Source organism: Protopterus annectens, chromosome 13.part0 (genome assembly GCF_019279795.1).
Source record: "Protopterus annectens isolate FY-2018-M chromosome 13.part0, PAN1.0, whole genome shotgun sequence".
Classification (NCBI taxonomy): domain Eukaryota; kingdom Metazoa; phylum Chordata; order Ceratodontiformes; family Protopteridae; genus Protopterus; species Protopterus annectens.
Genome location: NC_056747.1, coordinates 715,423,730 through 715,448,809, shown reverse-complemented (window position 1 = coordinate 715,448,809; position 25,080 = coordinate 715,423,730). Strand labels below are relative to the sequence as shown.

At 42.3% G+C, this 25,080-nt stretch overlaps 1 protein-coding gene across 1 annotated transcript in view; it reads right to left on the bottom strand.

Annotated features, from left to right (window-relative positions):
• The window catches only part of SUPT6H (SPT6 homolog, histone chaperone and transcription elongation factor), a 2,620,423-nt gene that overhangs the window by 2,234,165 nt on the left and 361,178 nt on the right, over positions 1-25,080 (bottom strand). The window lies entirely within an intron of this gene.

Here is a 25,080-nt window from a genome sequence, read left to right as displayed (position 1 = left end):
CGAAAGTAAAAGAAGAAGAGAAGGTGGCATCAAACTGCTCTAAGAAACCATCTTCAATATATTTTTCCCTTGAGGGACAAAATAATTCTTTGATGAAGTACATGCTATGGAGGAAATACAAAAGTTTGTCCAATAAAGGGTGAGCTGTGAAACAGGATGTTCTGCTTACTGAGTCCACTACATTTTTTCCACAGTTTCAACAGAAAATGCCTGAGGAAAAGCGGGAAGATAACTGAAGAGTTGACTAGAAGTACAGAGAATACGTTGAAAATTAAACAGACAGAATTTGGGGGATGGTGACGAAGAATAAAGGTAGTAACTGGAAACTGACAAATGTGGGTTGATAAAGCAATACTTATATTTGTGAAACATGACAGAACAAGAAAACCTAAAAACAGTGGGCATACTTGGACTTTGTTAAACTTGTAAGGGACTTTAAAGCATATGCCCTACTTCATGTTATTAATGTTCAGAGAATAAAATCAGTAAAGTACAGTTGTGTACACTTACATAAATGTAGATGTTAAAGTGTATTCACTGTTGCAGTCATTACATTAGGGTAATCTGCTGGCAGGTTGCACTCAGTCGGCCTTAATTCCAAAGTCTTGGGTCCTGCGTCGGTTGCGGTCTCCTCTTCCATGACATCAGGTCGTCAGGGGTATAAAACATGCAGCAGACGCCATTTTCTTTAGTTTTTCTTCCCCCCGATGTCAGGTGCCCCCAAAAAAGGTAGCCATAATACATACACATATATATATATATATATATATATATATATATATAGAGAGAGAGAGAGAGAAAGAGATATAGATATATAGATATATATATATATATGAGATAGAGAAGGAAAGATAAACTGTAGAATGACAGGGGGATGAGGGCGGGAGTGTAACATGGACTGCAACAGTGAATACACTCGAACATCTACATTTATGGTAAGTGTACACAACTGTACTATGTTCTTCATGTTTCACTATTGTAGTCATTACATTTGGGCAGAATCCCAAAGCTATGGTTGGGTGGCTGGAGCTAAACAGCATTAGGTGCGGCTATAAAGTCCTGCAGTACAGCAGTGGCAAAGCCTGCCCTGGACCTAGAGTAAAGAGGCAAATGGTAATGCTTTGTAAAGTTGTGAACAGAACTCCAGGTAACAGCCTCTAGAATGTCTTTGGTTGGTACTCCTCTGAGAAAGGCTGCAGAAGTAGCTGCAGCTCTGGTGGAATAACACCTAATGCCCTTGGGCACAGGTTTACCATGGTGTAAGTAGCAGAAACGGATGGAGTGGCTTATCCACTTTGAAATTGTCTGCTTTGAGATAGCCCTTCCTTCTGATCCTGCAGCATATGACACTAATAATTACTCAGTTTATCTTAGAGCTTTTGTCCTGCTCAAGTAGAATCTTAGCGGTCTGTGTACGTCCAAGGAATGCAGAATTCTCTCCCCTTTGTTCTGCGGATTTGGAAAAAAAGTTGGCAGATGAATTGTTTGGTTGAGCCACACTGGAAACCATCTTAGGCATAAAAGTAGGATTTGTCCTTAGAGACACCCTGTCTGGGTAAAATATGATAAAAGGCTCCAAAGCCATGAGGGCCTTTAACTCTGAAACTCTTCTTGCTGAAGTAATTGCTAGTTGCAGAGTTGTCTTCCATGATAAGAACTTTATATCAGCAGTAGCGGCTGGTTCAAATGGAGGCAGGGTGAGCTTTTCCAACACATAACTGAGGTCCCATGCAGGTAATGGTGATCTTCTAGGAGGCCTTAGGTTTTTGGCTCCTCTAAGATGCTGCTTTAGTAAAGGATGAGAAAAGATTGGTGGCTCTGTATTGCAATGAGCCGAAATGGTAGAGGCATGGATTTTGACTAATGAGAAAGATAGGCTTTTGTCAAGCATCTCAGTTAAGTATTGTAATATCTGAGGAATATGTGGTTCTGCTGTATCAGTTCCTTGTGCTTGATTACAAGCACAGAATCTCTTCCATTTGTCAGCATAAGATTTTCTAGTACTAGGCCTTCTGGCTTCCAAAATGACATCCATCGCAACTTTACTGAGAGGGGTCATTCGCATGACTACATGATTAGCCATGCTGCCAGGTTCAGAGTCTGTAGTTGATTGTGCAGGATCTGATTGTTTTGCTGGGGCAGTAGTTGTGGTCTTTGAGGCAAGGTTCAAGCTGGGTATTGAGACAAGTTCCTTAGGATTGGGTACCAGTACTGGCGGGGCCAGTCTGGGGCAATTAATATCATCTTTGGCTTCTCTTGTCTGACTTTTAGTAGGACCTTAGGTAGAAGAGGCAGAGGAGGAAAGGCGTAAACTGACAGGTTTTTCCAACTGAAGGATAGGGCGTCCACTTTCCATGCTTGTCTGTGATAAGTCCTTGTGCAGAATCTTTTCAATTGATAATTTTGAGGAGAGGCAAATAGATCTATGTCTGGGATCCTCCATTTCTCTGTTATCATGCTGAATACTTGTGAATTTAGTTTCCACTTGCGAGGATCCATAAGGTTTCTGCTTAAATAGTCTGCCAGTGTTCTGTTTTCCTGGCAGGAATTGAGCTTGAAGATTTATTTGGTAGGTCAAAACTGTGTCCCACAGTGCCATGGCTAATCTGCAAAGGGGGTATGAGTGTGTGCCCCCTTGCTTGTTTATATACCACATGACTGTGGTGTTGTCCGTCTTTATCAGTAGTTGTCCTGGATGAAGTAAGTCCTTGAAGGCTGTTAGGGCATTTTGAACAGCTAGCATCTCTTTCTGGTTGATGTGTAGATGCATTTGATTTCATGCCCATATGCCCCGAATGCATCTTCCTGCCATGCGGGCCCCCCCAGGCATAATCTGATGCGTCTGTTGTTAAGGTTTGGCTGGCAGGGGGTAAAGTGAAGGGCCGTCCCATGTTTTGGTGGCAGGCCTTTGCCCACCATAGAAACTCCTGTTGCAGGCAGGGGATGAAAGGAATCATTGACTGTGTGAATGTTGACTCCATAAACTTTTTAGGTACCATTGAAGTTTCCTCATATGCAGTCTTGCATATGGAATCAGTAGGATGCAGGATGCCATGAAGCCCAGAGCCTGCAGAATTTGTCTTGCAGAAGACTGGGTTTTTGCTGCCATCAGTTTAAAGAAAGTAGTCAGTTGCCTTTGATTGTCTGGCGTGAGGTAAGCCATCTGGGCAGTTGTATGCAAGCTTGCACCCAGGAATGTTATCTTTTGAGAGGGTACCAGTTGCAATTTCTTTTCGTTTATTGTGTGGACTATGATGTTTGCAGATGACATTGTGATCTGTAGTGAGAGTAGGGAACAGGTGGAGGAGACCCTGGAGAAGTGGAGATATGCTCTAGAGAGAAGAGGAATGAAGGTCAGCAGGACGAAGACAGAATATGTGTGTGTGAATGAGAGGGAGGATAGAGGAACGGTGAGGATGCAGGGAGTAGAGGTGGCAAAGGTGGATGAGTTTAAACACTTGGGATCAACAGTTCAGAGTAATGGTGAGTGTGGAAGAGAGGTGAAGAAGAGAGTACAGGCAGGATGGAGTGAGTGGAGAAGAGTGTCAGGAATGATTTGTGACAGACGAGTACCAGTAAGAGTGAAAGGGAAGGTCTACAAGAGGGTAGTGAGACCAGCTATGTTACATGGGTTGAAGACAGTGGCATTGACAAAAAGGCAGGAGCCAGAGCTTGACGTGGCAGAGTTGAAGATGTTAAGATTTGCATTGGGTGTGACGAGGATGAACAGGATTAGGAATAAGTATATTAGAGGGTCAGCCCAGGTTGGAATATTTGGAGACAAAGCCAGACATGCAAGATTACGTTGGTTTGGACATGTGCTGAGGAGATGCAGAGTATATTGGGAAAAAGATGCTAAGGATGAAGCTGCCAGGTAACAGGAAAAGAGGAAAGACGAAGATAAGGTTTATGGATGTGGTGAGAGAGGACATGCAGGTGGTTGGTGTGACAAAGCAAGATGCAGAGGACAGGAAGAAATAGTTGATCTGCTGTGGCGACCCCTGACAGGAGCAGCCGAAAGAAGAAGTGTACCCTAGGCATGCTAGAAGCCTTTTCACAAACGCCAGGTGTCGTAGAAGAGTGTCCTTGTTCTCTGCTTGAATGAGACAATCGTCCAAGTAAGGATATATTTGAATACTTCTTTGCCTGCAAAATGCAATTACTGGTGCCAAGCACTATGTAAAGACCCTGGGCGCAGTAGATAAGCCAAAGGGCAGTGCAGAGAATTAGTAATGCATTAAGCCAGATTTGAATCGGAGGTGGCTTCTGCATGACTGTCTTATTGGGACATGCAGGTATGCCTCTTAAGTCTGAAGTCACCAGCCAAGCATTCTTGCCCACCATGGGCAGATGCTGTTGCAAAGTGAGCATTTTGAATTTTGGAATGTCCAGGTATATGTTCAAAATCGATAAATCCAGTATTGGTCGCCAGGCCTTGTCCTTTCTGGGTACCAAGAACAGTTTTCAGTAAAAACCTTGTCCTTTTTCCTGTTCTGGTACTGTCTGAATGGCCCCCATATCCATGAGGGACGTAACCTGTTTCTGTGCCTCTGCCCATTGTTTTTTTGGAAGGTCTGGCCAACCATTTGTCATTGGCAGAGTGTGGAAATGGAATCTGTATCCCTGTGATACAATGTTCAGTACCCACTTGTCCTGGGTTATTAACTGCCAATTTTGAGCAAAAAGTGCTAACTTTCCCCTTTTGGGTGCTGCCAAAAGTTAAGTGCTTGGTGTAGGCAGAGGGAAGTCATTGGGATTGCTTTCTGTAGGTTTGCGCTTTATCTCCTCCAGATTTGGAGGTGGATGCACCCCAATGCTTTGACCTGTATGAATCTTGAGCCTGGTACCTGGAACCTTTAGGGCATCTGGATTTGCCCCTTTGAGCTCTGTCCGACACAGGAAAGGACCAATTTTTGTAGGCCAGTGTCTACTGAATCTAGGTGGCTGCACTTGTAAGAAATCTTTAACAGTTTGCATAGACTTAGCTTTGTCTTCCATTTTCTTTAAAACCTCTTCTGTCTTAATAACAAACAGATAATCCTGCAAAGGTGCATCTAGCAATTTAGCTTTAACATGATCAGGCAAATTTTGTTCCTTTAACCAGGCATGTCTCCTAATCACAGATCCAGTATTTGCGGCCCTGCAGGAGGCCTCTAAAGAATCAAAACCACATTGCAAAGTATGTTTTCCAACTTGTTCAGCTGCATGCAATAATTCCTGCAATTCCTTATTTTCTGCACATTCTGAAATAAACATAATTTTCTGTTTCAGCAATCCCATAACATGTTGTTGGTACTTAAGCATATGAAATTGACTGTTTAAGGTCCTGATTGCCAAGGCTGCAGATGTATAAACCTTTTTTCCCCACCTGTCCACCGCCCTTGAATCTCTGTCGGAGGGGGGTAGGGTTTTTTGCTGTTGAGGCCTTAACTCCCTTTGGACCCTGTGAAATAATTCAAGGATCAGCAGAAGGGTTTCTAAATAAAAATTTATGAGAGTCAGGGTCCCTGTAATACCTGTCAGGCTTACTGGGAGCCAGAGGTAGAGTCAGGGGTCACGCCTGACTCCGAAAAAACATCATCCACAATGTCTAACACAAGGGGAATGGCTAAAGGCTTGTGCTGAGGGAGGAGGAGGAGGAAATCTCTGAGCCTCTTTTTTTGATTCTGAGAAGTCTTGACTCTCCCAGTGAAAATGCTCCCTCAAAGTATACAAGGTTTCTCCAAATGAATAATACTCAGGAGGAGATGCAAATGGAATAGACTCCTCAGCATGAGAATCCTCATAGGGAGGTGAGGACAATTCCTGATCAGAAAAGGAATCAGAAGAAATAGAAACTTGATCTGAAGATTCATAGTCAGTGTCTTGCCTAGGCCTCTTATCTGGAGGGGGATGGGTACCCCCTGATCAAGGTAATAAGGTATTCAGCCATTTTGATCATCTGTATTTTAGGCATAGAGGCCTGTGCACGTGGCTCAGGCATCGTTTTTTTAGTTTTAGAAGGTGTCTTTGCCTTTGGTTTTGCAGCTTTCGTCGGTTTGATATAAAAATGTTGAGGTCTGAATACACCCTCAGAAGTCGGTGCCTGCTCAGCAGCTCCAGACCCATCCAAGGGACATGCATCCATTGGTCCAATACTTTGAGTATATTGTGGCATGCCGGACTCCACATGGGTGTCGGTAGAGGCCTGCGATTCGAAGGTAGCAGGTATCAGGGGCTGCAAAAGAGCCTCACTGAGTACCGGCGAACCGGCAACTGGCTTAGGAAAAGCTTTGTCGTTGGTTTTGGATCTCGACTGCCTTTCTCTGTCCTTTTCTTTGAGTTTTTTATGTACTCCGGTAGTTGGATTGCTACCCGACGACATTTCTGGGTAGTTAAATCTGTTTCCAAAATACTTGGATGCAAAAAAATACAGACGCTTTATAGTGTGTTGGTTAAATCTAGTACAAAACCAACAGCCAGGCACGTTGTGATCAGGGCCTAGGCAAGGAATACAGTATAAATGGAAATCCTTATGAGGTATTTGCTTCCCACAAGTAATACAATTATTAATTTTTTCTGACATCGGTAAAAAGCAAGAAAAAAGTTTCCCCAATGGGGTACTTGGCTTTATTGAAGACTTCGGTTCTGAAACTCAAACACAAATATTTCAGTAGTCGGCCGACCGGCACTTGCGAAATGCTTCTGCTTCGGGCACTGCGCAGCAAGAAAGACTGAAGAAAATGGTGTTGGCTGCATGTTTTTTACACCTGACGACCTGACGTCATGGAAGAGGAGACAGCAACCGATGCAAGACCCAAGACTTTGAAATTCAGGCTGACTGAGGGCAACTTGCCAGCAGATTGCCCTAATGTAATGACTACAACAGTGAAACACGAAGAACATCTTGGAAATTGACAAATATGGGATTACAAAGCAATAATTATATTTGTGAAATATGTAAGAACAAGAGGATTTGAAAAGAATGGATTTTTGTGGTCTGTGTTAACTTTGTAGGGGACTCTAAAGCATATGCCCTACTTCATGTCATTAACCTCGGAAAAATATTTGGGAAAGGGGAAGAGGAGGGAGAAAGTTAAAGTTAAAAAAATTCTTAACGGTACTACTTTAATGGTGCACGAATTTCTTTGCAAGCTATAAAGTAAAGGTTTTCCAGTTATTTTAAACGCAATGGGATCCTAATATAAACAAGCACTTTTTTCTTTTTGACCCTTCTCTTTCTTTCCTTGTTCAGTTTTAAGAAATGTACGCACTGCAATGTAAAAAATAAATTAATAAATAAATGAAGGGGGAGGTCTGGTTAAAAGAGCATGAAGAAAGAAAAAAATGTGCTTTTTCTCATGCTTTTCAGGTAAATAATGTATTCTTATCAGTCTTGTGTCTGGTTTGCATGTCCCTGGAAGACAATCTGATAAAGAGAAATACGTCGGAAAAAGTGTTCTCAGCTGGAAGAGCTATAAAGATACGACAAAACTAGATAGCACTTACTAAAAGCACAGACTGCACCATGCGTCTTAGCATGAATAAACATTCTTTTTGGTCAACTGCAGTCTGTCTGTGCAGCTATCAGTTTAGAACATTTGTTCTTATTATGAAGGTCAAACTTCAAATTTTGAAAATGTGCAAAATTTGATGTGTTACTAGGTTATAGGCGGGTATTGGTGGGTGTTTGTTTTTTTGGTTTGAGGGCTTTCAATAAAACAAAAAGTTCTTTAAGATGTGACATCAGCTCAAATGGCTACGACAAGAAACAATTGTATAAAAGACCAACCAAGCTAACCAACAATGTAACAAAAGGAGGAACTAGACATTTAACAAAAAAGCAGTTATACATAAAAGGTGGGAAAGTACAGTTTTGTACCTACCATAAATGTAGATGTCCGATAGGTATGCATCTGCAGTCATCACATATGGGTTGTCCTGCCTCAGGCAGCCCTTCGGTCGGCCGGATTCCAAAGTCTGGGTCTGGCGTTGGCTGATGTCGCCCTTTCCCCGACGTCAGAGCGTCTGGGGTATAAAAGCATCAGCCGACGCCATCTTCCTCAGTTTTTCTTGCCCCAGATGCCAGGTGCCCTCTAAGGAAGGCTAAATTTGGAGAAATGCAATAAAAATCCAAACATGCACAATAATATATAAAAACAAATACACCATAATAGATCCCCCCAGCTAGCTATTAGAAGGGTAAGTACCCAAGAATACCACAGAGGGGAAGGAGGGAGGGTAAACCTGACTGAGATGCATACCTATCGGACATCTACATTTATGGTAGGTACAAAACTGTACTATGTCCTTCAAGGATGCATCTGCAGTCATCACATATGGGTAGAATACCATAGCCAATCTGGAGGTGGAGGAACTAAGAAAAGGATGGTGTAGCTAAAATACCCTGCAGGACAGCCGTAGCAAAGCCTGCTCTGGATCTGGAATATAAAGGTAAATTGTAATGCTTGGCAAATGTATGCATGGAGCTCCATGTGGCAGCTTCTAAAATGTCCTTGGTAGCCACCCCTCTTAAGAAGGCTGTGGAGGTGGCTGTGGCTCTCGTGGAATGAGGTCTAATGTTAGCTGGTACAGTCTTTCAATGAAAGGAGTAACAAAAGCGAATGCAATTTCCTATCCATTTTGAAATTGTCTGTTTGGAAATTGCTTTTCCTTGTGTACCAGCAGCATATGCTACCAACAGCTGGTCAGTTTTTCTGAAACCTTTAGTTCTGTCCAAGTAGTAGCGCAACTGTCTGTGAATGTCCAGGGTGTGCAGAAGTTTCTCCCCTTTGTTTTGTGGATTTGGAAAGAAGGTAGTCAAGTGAATAGCTTGGTTTAATGAAACCCTGGATACCACCTTTGGCATAAATGTAGGATTGGTTCTCAATGAAACTCTGTCCTGATGAAAAATAATGAATGGCTGTACTGCCATCAGGGCCTGCAACTCCAAAACTCTTCTTGCTGAGGTTATGGCCAGAAGGAAGGCAGCCTTCCATGAAAGGTACTGTAGATCTGCAGATGCTGCTGGTTCAAATGGAGGCAGCGTTAGTTTTTTCCAACACAAAGTTAAGGTCCCAAGCAGGTAGAGGTGGTTTCCTTGGAGGTTTGATGTTTTTGATTCCTCTTAGAAACTGTCTTAGGAGAGGATGAGAGAAGACAGGTGGATCAGTGTTGTACTCTGCTGAAATTGCTGAAGCATGAATTTTAATGGAAGAATAAGACAGACCATTGTGGAACATTTCTGCCAAATATTCCAGGATATGTGCCATGCTCATTTCTGTCGCATCTAGGCCCTTTGTGGTGTTCCAAATGAGAAATCTTTTCCATTTTGCTGAATATGCCTTTCTTGTGGAAGGGCGGCGAGCTTCCATAACAATATCCTTCACTCTCTGGGATAGCTTATCCTGAGGAGGAGTCAAGGTATTCTCCAGGCTGTTAGTTCCAAGGTTTTCAGGTTGGAATGTAGAGTTTTGTAACTGTGCTGTGTCAGTAGAAGTGGCCATAGAGGAAGAGGCCATGGTTTCATACGTGACATGCTCCTTAGCAGTGGGTACCAGTGCTGTCTTGGCCAGTCCGGAGCTATCAGAATCACTTTTGGCTGCTCTGCCCTGATCTTCAGTAACACCTTGGTCATTAATGGGATAGGTGGAAATGCATACACTGTTAGATTTCTCCAGCTGAAAGAGAGGGCGTCCACTTTCCACGCTTGTGGGTGGTATGTCCTTGAGCAGAATTTCTTCAGTTGATGATTGTGGGGGGATGCAAATAGATCTATGTCCGGCCTCCCCCAAGATTGTGTTACCTGTAGAAAGATGTCTGGGTGCAGCATCCATTCGTGCGCATCCATGATATTTCTGCTTAAGCTGTCCGCCAGTGTATTGTCTTTCCCTGGCACAAACTGAGCTTGCAGCTGTATATTGAGTTTCAAGGAAAGATCTCATAATTTCATTGCCAGTCTGCAAAGAGGGTAGGAATGGGTACCTCCTTGCTTGTTTATGTACCACCATAACTGTGGTGTCTGTCCTTATTAGTAGGTGGCCTTGATGCAGAAAGAGTTTGAAGGCCTCGATTGCATGTATCACTGCTAGCATTTCTTTTTGATTTATGTGCATGCGTAGCTCCTTTTGTGACCACTGTCCTTGGATACCTCTGCCCTCCATGTGTGCTCCCCAAACTAGGTCTGAAGCGTCCGTTGTAATAGTATGGGAGGTTTTTGGCTTTGTGAAGGGCAACCCCCTGTTGGACTGGCTGGCCTGAGCCCACCACAGAAATTCCTTTTGAAGGCATGGAATGAGTGGGATTAAAGTCTCTAAACTGTGACTGTGCTGAGTCCATAAACTCCTTAGGTACCACTGTAGCTTTCTCATATGTAGCCTTGCTTGTGGGATCAAAAGAATACAGGATGCCATGTAACCCAGGGCCTGCAGGATTTTCCTTGCAGTCAGCTGAGTTTGTCTTGTCAGATTCTTGAAGTAATCCGGTAGTTGTCTGTTTTTCTTCTGTGAGATAAGCCATTTGGGTGGTTGTGTCTAGATCCGCACCCAGAAAGGTTATTCTTTGGGATGGAACAAGTCTTGATTTGTGCATGTTGACTGTATATCCCAAGGCCTGTAGAAGGTTGATGGCATAATTTAAGTCCTTTACCAAAGTTTGTTGGCTGTCCGCTTGTATACGGCAGTAGTCCAGATATGGGTATATTTGAATCCCCTGAAGTCTGCAGTGTGCTATTACTGATGCCAGGCATTTCGTGAATACTCTGGGTGCAGTAGATAAGCCAAAGGGCAATGCTGAGAATTGATAATGCTCTGACCCTGCAAGAAATCTGAGGTGCCTTCTGCAACTTTGTCTGATAGGGACATGCAGGTATGCCTCCTTGAGGTCTAGAGTCACCAGCCAAGACCCCTTGCCCAGCATGGGAAGGAGTTGCTGTAGAGTCAGCATTTTGAATTTTGGCACAATGAGAGAAGTATTCAGTGCGGACAAGTCGAGAATTGGTCTCCACTGATTTTCTTTTCTTGGAACAAGGAATAGTCTGGAATAAAATCCTTGGCCTTGTTCTGAAAGAGGAACTTTTTCTATGGCTTTCATTTGTAGTAAGTTTGAGATTTGTTTCAAAGCCTCTGCCCTTTGATTTGGTGGCAGACCTGGCATGCCTTTTCTTTTTGGCAATGTCTGGAAATGGAACCTGTATCCGTTTGTCTATTATTTGCCCATTTGTCTCTTGTAATGCTGTGCCAATTTTTTGAGAATAAAGAAAGCTTTCCACCTAAAGGTGCTTCTAATTGAGCCCTGGTTGGCGGAGTCAAAGCAAAGTCATTGAGCTTGTCCTTGTGCAGCAGTTGCAGGTCCTGCACTACCTTTCTGGTTTGGAGGTTGCCATTGACGGCCTCTGTAGGAGCCCCTAGCTTGCCCTCTACCTCTGGCACGCCTGTTCCTGCCTCTCTGAATTCTTTGTGTGTCCGGAAAGGACCAATTCTTGGAAGGCCAATTTCTGCTGAATCTAGGTGGTTGGACTTGAAGAAAATCCTTAACTGTTTGTACAAATTTCGCCTTTTCCTCAAATTTCTTTAGGACCTCTTGAGCAGTGGAACCAAATAACTTTTGCTTTTCCAGTGGAGCATCCAAAAGCTTAGCTTTAACATGGTCTGGCAGAGACTGTTCCTTCAGCCAAGCATGCCTACGTATGACTACACCTGTCATTGCTGACCTACATGAAGCTTCCAATGCATCATAACCACACTGCAAGAAATGGTTGCTAACCTGCTGGGAGTTATGTACCAGATCCTGAAGGGATTTGCGATCAAGAGGTTCAGTAGAAGACAGTTTCTTATGCATTTCTTCTAACAAATACTCTTGGTACTGTATCATATGAAATTGACAATTTAATGCCCTCATGGAAAGAGTGGCAGAAGTATACACTTTTTTACCCCATCTCTCTAAAGCCCTGGACTCCTTTGCAGAGGGGAGAGGGTTCTTAGTAGTAACAGCTGCAACCCCTTTAGGGCCCTGGGAAATAGTTTCAGGATCAGCAGAGTGGGCCTTGTAAAGAAAATTATGCGAGTCCGGGACCCTGTAATACCTATCGGGTTTAACAGGAGCCGGAGGCAGAGTGTCAGGGGTCATACTTGAGTCAGAGTACACATCATCAATGACATTTAAAACAGGAGGAATAGCCAAAGGTCTATGCGGAGGCAAATGTAGAAAAGTTCTTAGTCTTTTCCTGGAATCAGAATATTCCTGGCCCTGCCATTTGAAATGCTCTCTCATAGAGTGAAGGGTCTCCCCGAAAGAAAGCTCTTCAGGAGGGGAGGCTGAGGGGATAGATTTCTCTGCATCCGAATCCTCGTAGGCCGAAAAAGCCTCCTCCTGGTAGTCCGAGTGATCCGAGCCATCAGAGGCCTCCTCTGAGGAGAGGGGATCAGGGGGGTCTACCCTGGGCCTTTTGTCTAGAGGGGGTTGGGAGCCCCTGTCCGGATGGGGCTGAGAGCCCCTGATTAGAGAGATAAGGTCCTCTGCCAAGGTTAGGATCTGGGAACTAGAAGAGGGTCCCTGAGGAATAACCCTGGGAGGCATAGCTTTAGTGTGTTTAGCAGCTTTAGCCCTGGTGAAGGCCTTTATGGACATGGATGCAGGAGGCCTGGCTGCACCACATGCTGGTGTAGCTTTGTCTAGTGGAATGGTGTCGGAAGCTTCCAAAACACCAGTTTCTGAAGGCAATTCCATAACCGACTCAGCAGGTGCCTCCGGGGCCGAGGCTGTCGGTTGTACGGTTTCAGGGTTCGGAAGTACCAAGGACTCTGTATCAGCCGAGACAGAGACACTCGCGGTAGGCCTAGCTGTGGTTTCAGCCGAAACCGCGGCCCGCGTGTCGGTCCTTGTCTTTCCTTCTTAGTTAAATGTGAAGTCCGGGTCTCCGACGGCATTTTATATGAAAAACTAGCCCCAAAAACTCCTCTGCGAACTCCGACCGACGTCTAAGAGTGCGTCGGTTGAAGGAAGCACAGGCTGAACAGGCCGAGACGTCGTGGTCTGGGCCTAAGCAGGGGAGGCAGTAAAAGTGGAAATCCTTATGAGGTATTTGTTTCCCACAAGTTAAACAATTATTAACTTTATCTGACATCGGCTGAGGCAAGAAAGAGTCCCCAACGGGGTACTTAGCTTTTGAAGTCTTCGGTTAGCTGAATTTCAGGAGCTGGCCGACCGGCACTTGCGAACTGCTTCTGCTTCGGCACCACGCGGCAAGAAAGACTGAGGAAGATGGCGTTGGCTGACGCTTTTATACCCCAGACACTCTGACGTCGGGGAAAGGGTGACATCAGCCGACGCCGGACCCAGACTTTGGAATCCGGCCGACCGAAGGGCTGCCTGAGGCAGGACAACCCATATGTGATGACTGCAGATGCATCCTTGATGGACATCAGAAACTATACAAGAAAATTATGCTTTCTGTAATGTCTTCAAAACTGAATGGTCTCACAAATACAAAAATGCAGTAGTGAACTACAATAAAATTGTAGAGTGCAAATAGCTATGCTACAGGAGACACACCTGGAAAGAAATGAACATGAAATTTGATAAAAGAAAGGTTATCAGGATGGTTATTCAGCAGAATACCTGGGATAAAGGAAAAGAGAGGCACTTATATTAATTGCAAGAGGAGCTCCAAAAGTAATTGGAGAGGGGAAAAAAGTTAATAATGGTATACCTGCAGTACAGGCAGGCCCCCAAGTTGCAGACATCCAACTTGCGGATGACCCATAGATAAGAACAGGCTGCCGCAATGTCAGAAATAATGTGAAAATAAATAAAAATCTTTAAAGTTGCCCAAATTTTACCTTAAAATGAAGAATTGTGTTGTGCTTTCATTTTCCCCATTTTCTCCATTCGTGAAGCTGCTCGCACATCTTATTAGAGCAGTAACTTCCATTTTCATGGAGAACAAGACATCTGATTAGTTAAGAGATCGCTCTGTTGGCAATCCGATTGGTAAAGACTGCTGGCTTGCACAGTACTGAAGCAGCTACTGTACAGTACAGTGGAATGGGCAAATAACATTGCGGCTTACTAGGGTCTAGGAGATAGTAGGAGGTCTGGAAGTTCAGGAAATAGTGGAAAACATTTGTGGGTGATACCTGTAGTACAGAAATGTGAAGTGAAGCTTAAAAAGAGGCAAGTTTAACATATATATATATATATATATATATATATATATATATATATATATATATCTATATTTTGCATGGAACGTTCTACTGTACTTTACTGTACTGTATTGCAGTACAGTAGAACGTTCCATGTACATGCTTCAACTTACATACAAATTTTACTTAAGGACAAACTAAAAAACGGATCTTGTTCTTAACCAGGGCACTGCCTGTACTAAGGTGCTACTGGCAAGGGAGGAGGGATTAACACTGGCATGTATTTATATTCCACCTAAAACTGCTATAATGGAGTTTAAGAAAATTCTGGAAGAAATAATCACCTTCAAGCAAGGAATACTACTTATTGGTGAGGACTGGAATTTAGTTTGCAACGGTGAAGATGTGTCTGGGGGGGTCCAGAAGTGAAAATAACAATGGAGGGTAGATATTTGAAGAAATTCATGAAAATGTATGGCATGCAAGATGTAAATTCAGTACCAAGAGTTCGGAGTGAATTTACATATTATTCTCCAAGATACAAAAACTGGGCTAGGGTAGACAGAATTTATATTTCACAGGAACATGCTCACTTAATTTGAAGGTCTTGAAATGCAACCAAATAACTATTTCAGATCATGCGCCAATAACAATTAAAATAAACAAACAAGGCAATGAAATAAAAATGAGACACTGGTGCTTTCCCACCCATTTGTTGAAAAGTGCAGAATTCAAGGAATGGGTTTTGGAAGGTATTCAGAGGCTACTAAAAAAGCTAGACATTTCTAATGAAAATATAGCTAGTGTGTGGGATAAAACTGAAGTGAGTTTAAAACTAGAGTGGAAATAAAAGAAAAGGAAATATGGTTAAAAATGTACAAGAATTAGAGGGACTGACAAATTTTAAAGTACTGCAAAATGGGGTGAATCCTACAGAACAAGAAAAGGAGCAAATGTAGAATGCTAAACCGTAAATAATGGATTACCTCAATAATATACAAGAGTTTAGAATGATTATTTGTCAAGCAACTGTTTTTTGACAATAACTCTAGAGCACAAAAACTTTTAGCAGAACAACTCAGGCAACAAAAAGTAGAAAGGGCTGCCACCAAGCTTAGGCAGCTTTTAAAAAGGAAGAAAGCAAGAGATCCTGTAGAAGTGCCGGAAATATTTTGAAAATTTTATGAAAGTTTGTATCAACAGAGAAAGTTGAAAATCAAGAAAAGGTACAAATGGAAATGTTTATGGAAGAATTAAATGTGTCAAGCTTAGAGGGAGATGAGGCTCAATTACTAACCGTTCAGACAGGAGGAGATGAGATAAAAATGGTGATGCATAACCAAGCTACAGGAAAGTCCCCTGGAATAGATGGTATTCTTGTGGAAATTTAGAAGCTAGGAGGGAAAAAATTATGAAGATCTGAAAGGTTTTGTCTATCAGTATTTTAAGAGGAGAAGTACCAACATCCAGTAAGAAAGTGGTGGTAGCTGTAAATACCTAAAGAGGGTAACAATCCATCATATCCAGTTTCATACAGGCCCATTTCAATACAAAACTATGATTATAAAGGGTGTTTTCTATAATGGCCAAAAGAATGGCAAATGTGATGCTAACATTGATAGATATGGATCAATGTGGTTTTGTGGAGAGGAGGCAAACATTTGATGACATTAACAGAACACTTATGATCCAGAAGGAAGCAGAATGTAAGAAAATACCATTGTTGTTGGTGAGTCTTGATGCAGAGAAAACATTTGACAGAGTAAGCTGGGGACTCCATGAGCAAGGTAATGGAAGTAGTTGCTTTCCCTGATAAAATTATAAGGTTGATTAGGAATATACATGAGGGATCAGAGGTGAAAATTAAAGTTGCTGGGGTCCTCTCAAATAATTTCTGCATGAGCATAGGAATCAGGCAGGGATGTAACTCTATCCCGTTTGTTGTTTGCATTACATTTAGAACCATTGGTAAAGAAAATAAGGGACTCAAATTCAAGGATATAATTCGTATGGTAGTCAAGAAAAGATGGATTCATTTGCAAACTGTATTATTTTATACCTGGAAAAAAAAACAGAAAGGGGCATTAGTGTTGTGTAACATTTTAAGACACGTTCAAATCTTCATGGGATACAAAATTAACGAAGCTAAAACCAAAGCAATAGTGGTAAAATACGTACCCATACACATATTGGTCCAGCAATATCCATATTTATGGGGGCATGAAAAAAAGTATTTAGGAGTATGGATTAAAAATTACTTTTGGCAGCAAAGGATACATGGAAGGAGACTAAACAGAAGAAAACACAAAAAACTGGGAAACTGTAAGCTTTGATGTATAGTTATGGATAGTAAGATACAAGCAGTTAAATGTTTTTAGTCCCTTAAGTTTTACAAACAGGTCAGGCATATTTTTTATAAATCAGAGGAGATGTTGTGGATAGCTATTAAAGAGCTGAAGGATTTTACCTGGGAGGAAGACGGCAAGGGTCAGGTGGGATAAACTGATTCTTCCAATAGAATAAAGGCAGACTAAGATTACCCAATATGAAGGGGTATTTTAGAACAACACAGTTAAGGCTCCTATACACAGAACAAGCAGAAAACTATAATTCAAAGTGGAAAGGGATGATGATGATGATGATAATACAGGGGAGAAAGGTCAAGAAACAAGGAGAGACTGGGATTTTGGATGTAGACTCTTAAAGTGAATGAAAATAATAATACAGAATATTATATTCATAAAGTAGCAGAAAGTATTTCAAGAACTAAGCCAGCACAGGAATAGAGAAAACAGATTCAGCCGATAACAATGACTGCAAGTAAGGATACAAACAGACAAGAGAAGCTAGAATTTATTGGAAAAAATGGCAAAGGATCCAAGGTATTGGGAAGCAAATAACTAGAAAGGTAATAGAATGGGAAAGCACCAATAATTTATTTGGACTGTAGGTTAGAGATTGCCTTACCTTTCAAAAATTCATATCAGAATACAGGGCAAAGAGAAAGAAATAGAGGGATCCTAAGTGAAAGACCAACACTTGTATAGTTTTTTAACAGAATCTAGAACAGAAGCTACCATTAGAAAAGGAATAATTAGTAGAGCATATAAAATATTGCATGACAACTATATCAACCAACCAGAGGAGCTTAGAAAGGATTGAGAAGAGAGACTAGATCAGCAATTTGAAAAGAAACAATGTGTGGATATGTGTATACCTCCCAAATAAGCAAAACATAGTCTACAAGATTTAGGATCTTTGCATGGAAGTGTATACATAGGTATTTTTATACCCCAAGTAGACTCCAAAGAATTTTTCCTTAGGTAGACAGCAAATGTTGGACATGTGATGGGAAGAAAGAGGTAACTGGGAACAAATTTTCTGGGAGTATAATGAGTTGGCAGACTTTAAAGATTCCCTGCAGACTGCTCTGTCATTGATACTGGGCGAGAAAACCAGTGTAACTAAAGAAATTATCTTTTTGAGCTATGATACAGAATCAGAACTGCCTAGACACAGTAAGGCATTGCGGAGTACAATTATGGTGGCCGGAAAAAAAAGCAAGTACTAGGAAATGGAAATCAAAGTCTAAACCAACTTTACTAGAATAGTGAATACAGTAACAGAAATAAAGCAACTGCAACTGGGATCTTTAGAAATGGGAAGAAGCAAACTACACAGGAAAAAATGAGAACTGTAGAAACATTATATGCGGAGGAGAAACAAGATTTAAAAGAAGGGAGGATATGAATGAGCTATGTAATACTTGTATTTAATTGGCAATGACTGGATATACTACAAGTAATGTATAACGTTTGCAACTACAGTTGTCTCAACGGGGTCTGTGATGCATGTTTGGTACTTAAGTTGTGTTAGTGTGGTTTGTTTTTCATTTATGCAAACGTAAGACTGCCTATGTCATATGTGATAATTTAATAAAGTTTTTTTTGTTTAAAAAAAAAGATCTTTAGAGTTTTGTCAGCAACAGAGCAGGAGGAAGGACAGTGGGTAAATTGCTGAGGACAAACATGGAGGTCTCAATCTTATGTCATGGTAAGCACAAAAACGTCACTCCTGGTATGACAAGATCCATCTTCATTAAAAGGTATAACAAAATTCCAAGCCTACTGAGGGTGATACATTTCATGGGAACTTAGTTCTGATAACTACCTCCCTAAAGGAAGACTGAAAGCTAGTAATCCCTATTCAGCTTGCACCATCTTGTGCAAGTGCTTAACGAAGCTCATGCAACTAACACAGTCATCTAAGGATTCAGCTTTGAAAAAGGGCCTGAGAGCTGACCACTGCTCTTGCAGGATGATCTCCAAGTACAAAAGAAAAAGCTTTGCTGTACACTTCTTTAACAAATTTAATACTGTCAGCCATATGCAAGAAGGATTTTTGCAAACTTTAGAACCTAACTTCTAGTCAAAGAAAATAATTTTGAATATTTCCTTAAATGGTCATTTCCGTCAGAAACCTTGCGCTGTCACTGTATATGAGCAAAATACAGCAGACATTCACTTTTATTAAAAGAGTTAGGGAACAAAATATGTAGGTCCACATACTAATGCTCATTTTTTGACCAGCATATAAATGAGGAGCTTGTTTCCAATTACATGATACTTACGGAAACTTAAGCATGGAGAACCAACACAAGACTTGGAATTAAACTCTTCTAACTGAAGTTATGGCCACTAGTAGACTGCTTTTCATGATCACTTCTGTGTCTCTGCTGGACAGTAGCACAGGAAAATAACTTTCTTGGGTGGCGTAAGCTATGGAACCTTGCTGGCTAGGCTTGCATAGGCCCTTGGGCCGATAGCCTAGTACCTACCTATGAACCTATAAAGTCTGTCATGGCAAATGGTTCAAACAGAGTAGTAAAAAAAAAAAAAAAAAATCTAGCACTTGGCACAAGTGTAGCTGAAAAGGGTTCCAAACCTTTAGAAGTAGATCATGTAAAGAAAAAACATGTCCAGTTACTACACACACACACAGATTTCTTAACCAGCTAAGCCCACAGGAAACAACCCCTTTTTAAGGGTGACCTAGAAGTAATTTCTGGTTAATTTGCTGTTCAAGTCATAGTAGGCAAATTAAGGCTGTGTGAATCAAATTCAAAAATACTGCAGAATTGAGGTATGCAACAACAATTCAAACATCTGTACAAAAATGCCAGACAGGCAGTGTTTGACCTCTCTGCAAAGGTGATCATCTGGAATAATCCAGTGGAGTATAAATAGTTTATTACTGGAACTAGACAAACCCTAGTTAGATGAAGGGAGTAAAGATCATAGTAATCTGCTTGAAAGGAAGGCAATACACAGTAATTTTATTCTGAATCTGAAGCACTCATTACCATAATTAAGCATATGTAATGTGAGATAATGACTTCAGCTGAAGAAAAGCAAAAAATCTACTTTTCTTGTTCAGCTAAAGAAATTTTCTCGCATTGTAATTTTTCTTTAAGACTTTTATATCTAAGCAAATGTAATCCAGTCTCCGTCAGTGAGAAATGTGACAAATAACAGCTTGCAGATACTGAGGGAAACACCAAATCACTGTCGCACTATTAGTGTAGGGTGTGAAAAACTGCCTTTATCACCAGAATACTAATGTGAAAAACTGGCCTTTAATCATTTATACCTAGGACAATCTCTGCCATTGACAACATCCTCCCACTAACCTCACAGAGGTATATGTGGTGACATCCACTACTGATGTGGGAATTTGTAAAGTACTGCTCAGAGTTCAGCATGGACCAAAAGATAACCATCTGAGATTCAACTTGCAAGTCTTGGAAATCTAATGCATTCTGTCACAGCACGTTAACTGGGACAATGGAACTTTCATGTCCACTGCTGGAATCACATGCACCCAGGAAAAAGTACAGTTGTGTACACTTGCCATAAATGTAGATGTTAGAGTGTTTTCACTGATGCAGTCATCACATTTGGGTCATCTGCCTTCAGGTAGCCCTCAGCCGGCCTGAATACAAGAGTCTTCGGATTTCTGCGTCGGATGCTGTCGCTTCCTCCATGACGTCAGGTAGTCAAGGGTATAAAACGTGCAGCCGAAGCCATTACATCAGTTTTTCTTGCCCCAAATGTCAGGTGCCCCCACAATAGGGAGCAATTATCTGGTATGGAACACCCCCAGCAAAAAGCAAATACACAATATATAATAAATAAATAAATAAATTATATATATATATATATATATATATATATATATATATATATATATATATATATATATATACCTAACAAGAAGGAAAGGTAGAGCCAAGACAAGTCAGGGGGCTGGACCAGGATGGCAACAGTGAATACACTTGAACATCTACATTTATGATAAATGTACACAACTGTACTATGTTCTTCATGTTTCACTGTTGCAGTCATCACATTTGGGATGATTTCCAAAGGTAAGGAAGGGTGGAGACAGCTAAAGAACATTAGGGCTAGCATTCAGGCCCTGTAAGACTGCTGTGGCAAATCCAGCTCTGGATTTAGAAAAGATAGGCAAGGTGGTAATGCCTGGTGAAAGTATGTACAGAGCTCCAGGTAGCAGCTTCTAAGATGTCCCTGGTAGGGAGTCCTCTGAGAAATGCCATAGAGGTAGATGCAGCCCTGGTGGAATGTGATCTTATCCCTGTGGGGCAGGTTTTCCATGGTGCTTGTAGCAGAAATGGATGCAATGGGCTATCCATTTGGAAATGGTTTGCTTTGAAATTACCTTCCCCTCTGCTCCTGCAGCAAAGCTAACAAACAGCTGGTCAGATTTTCTGAAAGGCTTAGTTCTGTCCAAATAGAATCTAAGCTGTCTGTGCACGTCCAGAGAATGCAGTATTCTTTCCCCTTTATTTGAGGATTAGGGGAAAAAAGTAGGCAAAAGAATGGACTGGTTTAGAGTTACAGTAGACACCACCTTGGGCATAAAGGTTGGATTAGTCCTGAGGGAAACCCTGTCCGCATGGAAAATAATGAAGGGTTCCAATGTCATGAGGGCCTGCAGTTCAGACACTCTTCTAGCTGAAGTGATGGCTAGAAGTAAGGCTGTTTTCCAAGACAGTAACTTCAACTCTGCTGCAGCAGCTGGTTCAAAGGGGGGAAGAGTGAGTTTTTCCAATACAAAGTTAAGGTCCCAGGCAGGAGTGGGAGCTCCCTGGGTGGTCTTAAATTTTTGGCCCCTCTAAGGAATTGTTTTAGCAGGGGATGAAAGAAGAGGGGTGGCTCAGCATTATAATGTGCTGAAATGGCAGAGGCATGAATCTTAACTGAAGAGAAAGACAGACCCTTGTGGAGCATTTCTGTTAAATAATCAAGAATATGAGGTAAGCTGGGCACTGTTGTGCCCATCTCCTGAGCCTGGCTCCAGGAACAGAATCTTTTCCACTTTTCTGAATAGGATTTTCTAGTACTATGTCTCCTTGCCTCAAGAATGACATCCAGCACCTGCTTACTGAGGGTTACTAGAGGTGAGCTCAAGGAATTAGCCAGGTTGCAAGGTTCAGGGTTTGAAGCTGAGGGGGTAGAATCTGGCCTGCCTGCTGGGACAGCAGGGAAGGGGTCTGAGGCAGGTGCCATGGTTGCAGCACTGACAGACTGCGCAAAAAGGGGTACCAGTGCTGGCGTGGCCAGTCTGGGGCAATCAGTACTGTCCTTGGCTTGTCTTGCTTGATCTTTAGTAGAACCTTCGAGAGAAGAGGCAGAGGGGGAAAGGCATAAATTGAGAGGCTTTCCCAGGTAAAGGACAGGGCATCCACTTTCCAAGCTTGACTGTGGGGAGTTCTGGTGCAGAATTTGTTCAATTTGTTGTTCTGATAGGAGGCAAACAGGTCTACCTTTGGTGTCCCCCATTTGTTCCTCAACAGCTTGAATATTTTGGGTTGCAGTTTCCATTCATGAGGGTCCATGAGATTTCTGCTTAAGTCGTCTGCCAGTGAGTTTAGTTTGCCTGGCAGGAACTGAACTTGCAGGTTTCACTTGGTAACTCAAGGCTGTGTTCCACAAAGCCATGGCTAGTCTGCTGAGTGAATAGGAATGGGTTCCTTCCTGCTTGTTTATGTACCACATAACTATGGTGTTGTCTGTCTTTACCAATAGTTGTCCTGGAAGAATAAGGTTTTTGAAGGCTGTCAGAGCATTCTGTACAGCTAACATTTCTTTTTGATTGATATGCAAGTGCATCTGTATTGGGTTCCACTTGCCCTGCCATGTGAGACCCCCATGCATACTCTGATGCATCTGTTATTATGGTTTAGGTGGCAGGGGGTAGAGTGAAATGGAGTCCCTTGTTGTGGCAGCAGGCTTCTGCCCACAAAAGGAACTGTCCTTAGACAAGAAATGATAGGAATCGTTGTTTTCAGTTCCTGAGAATGTTGACACCATAGACTTTTTAGGTACCTTTGAAGTTTCCTCATATGCAGTCTTGCATATGGAATTAACAGAATGCAAGATGCCATGAACCCCAGGGCTTGAAGGATTTTCCTTGCAGATAGCTGGGTTTTTGTGGCCAGTAGGTTGTCAAACTTGTTTCTCCGGAGTGACGAATGCCATCTGGGAAGTTGTGTTCAAGCTTGCTCCCAGGAATACAATCTGTTGGCATTGTACTAGCTGTGATTTCTTCTTGCTGATGGTGTACCCCAGTAAGGTTAGAAGTCTCTTTACAAAAGCCAGGTGTTGTAATAACAAGTCTCGACTTTCTGCATGAATCAGGCAGTCGTCCAAGTATGGGTAAATCTGAATATTTCTTTGCCTGCAAAAAGCAATGGCTGGAGCTAAGCACTTTGTGAATACCCCGGGTGTAGTAGACAAGCCAAACGGAAGTGCAGAGAACTGACAGTGCATGGAGCCCGCCCTGAAACGTACGTACTGTCTGCAGGATTTCCTTATTGGGATTTGCAGGTAAGCTTCTTTTAAGTCTAAGGTTGCCAGCCAGGCATCATTGGCTAGCATAGGAAGAAGCTGTTGAGTTAGCATTTTGAATTTTGAAATCACCAGAAAGGTGTTGGGAATAGACAGGTCCAGGATAGGACACCAGGAGCTTACTTTTCTGGGAACCAGGAAAGTACAGTTGTGTACCTACCATAAATGTAGATGTTCGAGTGCATTCACTGTTGCAGTCATTACTCTTGGGTTATCCTGCTGGCAGGCTACCCGCAGTCGGCCTGAGTTCCAAAGTCTAGGTCCGGCGTCGGTTGCTGTTGCCTCCTCCCTGACGTCAGTGTGCCAGGGGTATAAAAGATGCAGCCGACGCCATTTTCTTCAGTTTTTCTTGCCCCAGATGTCAGGTGCCCCAAATAGGTAGGATGAAAAATCTATCAATAAGAAATGCATACACAAAAATAACATTTCCTTCATCTACAAGCAAATACACCAAAAAGGTTGTATAGGACAGAGAAGTGCAGATAAGTCCCAGCAAAGAGAAGGGGGAAGGTGGGTGGGTAACCTGGACTGCAACAGTGAATACACTAACATCTACATTTATGGTAGATACACAACTGTACTATGTTCATCGTGTTTCACTGCTGCAGTCATTACTCTTGGGTTGAATCCCAAAGCTGAGGAAGGGTGGCTGGGCTAAATACGATTAGGAGAGGCTATGAGGCCATGCAGAACTGCAGTGGCGAAGCCTCCTCTGGACTTAGAGAGGCAAGTGGTAGTGCTTTGTAAAGGTGTGCAATGAACTCCAAGTTGCAACCTCTAAGATTTCTTTGGTTGGTACTCCCCTGAGGAAGGCTGCTGCTCTGGTGGAATGGGGCCTAATGCCCTTAGGCACTGATTTGCCATGTTGAGAATAGCAGAAACAGATGCAATGGCCTATCCATTTAGAAATACTCTGTTTTGAGATAGCCTTTCCTTGTGATCCTGCAGCGTATGACACTAGAAGTTGCTCAGTCTTTCTGAAAGCTTTAGTTCTGTCCAAGTAAAAACGTAACTGCCTGTGTATGTCCAAAGAATGCAGAATTTTCTCACCCTTGTTCTGTGGATTTGGGTAAAAGGTAGGCAAGTGAATGGTTTGATTGAGGGCCACACTGGATACAACCTTGGGCATAAATGTAGGGTTTGTTCTCAGAGAAACCCTGTCTGGATGAAAAATGAAGAAAGGTTCCACAGCCATGAGTGCTTGTAACTCCAAGACTCGCCTTGCAGAGGTAATAGCTAGGAGCAGAGCTGTTTTCCAGGATACGAATTTAATATCCGCTGTTGATGCTGGCTCGAAAGGAGGCAGTGTGAGTATTTCCAAAACAAAATTGAGGTCCCAGGCCGGAATTGGTGCTCTCCTTGGAGGCCTAATGTTTTTGGCACCTCTGAAGTACTGTCTTATTAAAGGGTGAGAAAAGATAGGTGGTTCCATATTGTAATGTGCAGAAATGGTAGAGGCATGAATCTTAACTGATGAGAAAGAAAGGCCTTTGTTTAGCATCTCAGTCAGGTATTGTAAAATCTGAGGAATGTTTGGTACAGTCGTGTCAATGCCTTGTTCCTGGTTCCAAGCACAGAATTTTTTCCATTTTTCTGCATAAGACTTTCTGGTACTGGGCCTCCTGGCCTCCAAGATAACATCCATAACAGCTTTTGAAAGAGGAGTGTTCAGAATGACTACATTATCCGCCATGCTGCCAGATTTAAGGTCCTGAGTTGGCTGTGCAGGATCTGACTGTTTTGTTGGGTCAGTAAGTGAGAAGTCTGAGGCAATATAAATGCTGAACCTTGAGACAAGCTCTTCAGGATTGGGTACCAGTGCTGGTGTGGCCAGTCTGGTGCAATCAGAATAATTTTTGGCTTCTCTTGTCTGACCTTTAGGAGTACTCTGGGAAGCAGAGGTAGTGGGGGAAAAGCATATAATGTTAGATTTTTCCAGCTGAATGATAGGGCGTCCACTTTCCATGCTTGCTTGTGGTAAATCCTTGTGCAAAATCTATGCAATTGACAGTTGTGAGGGGAGGCAA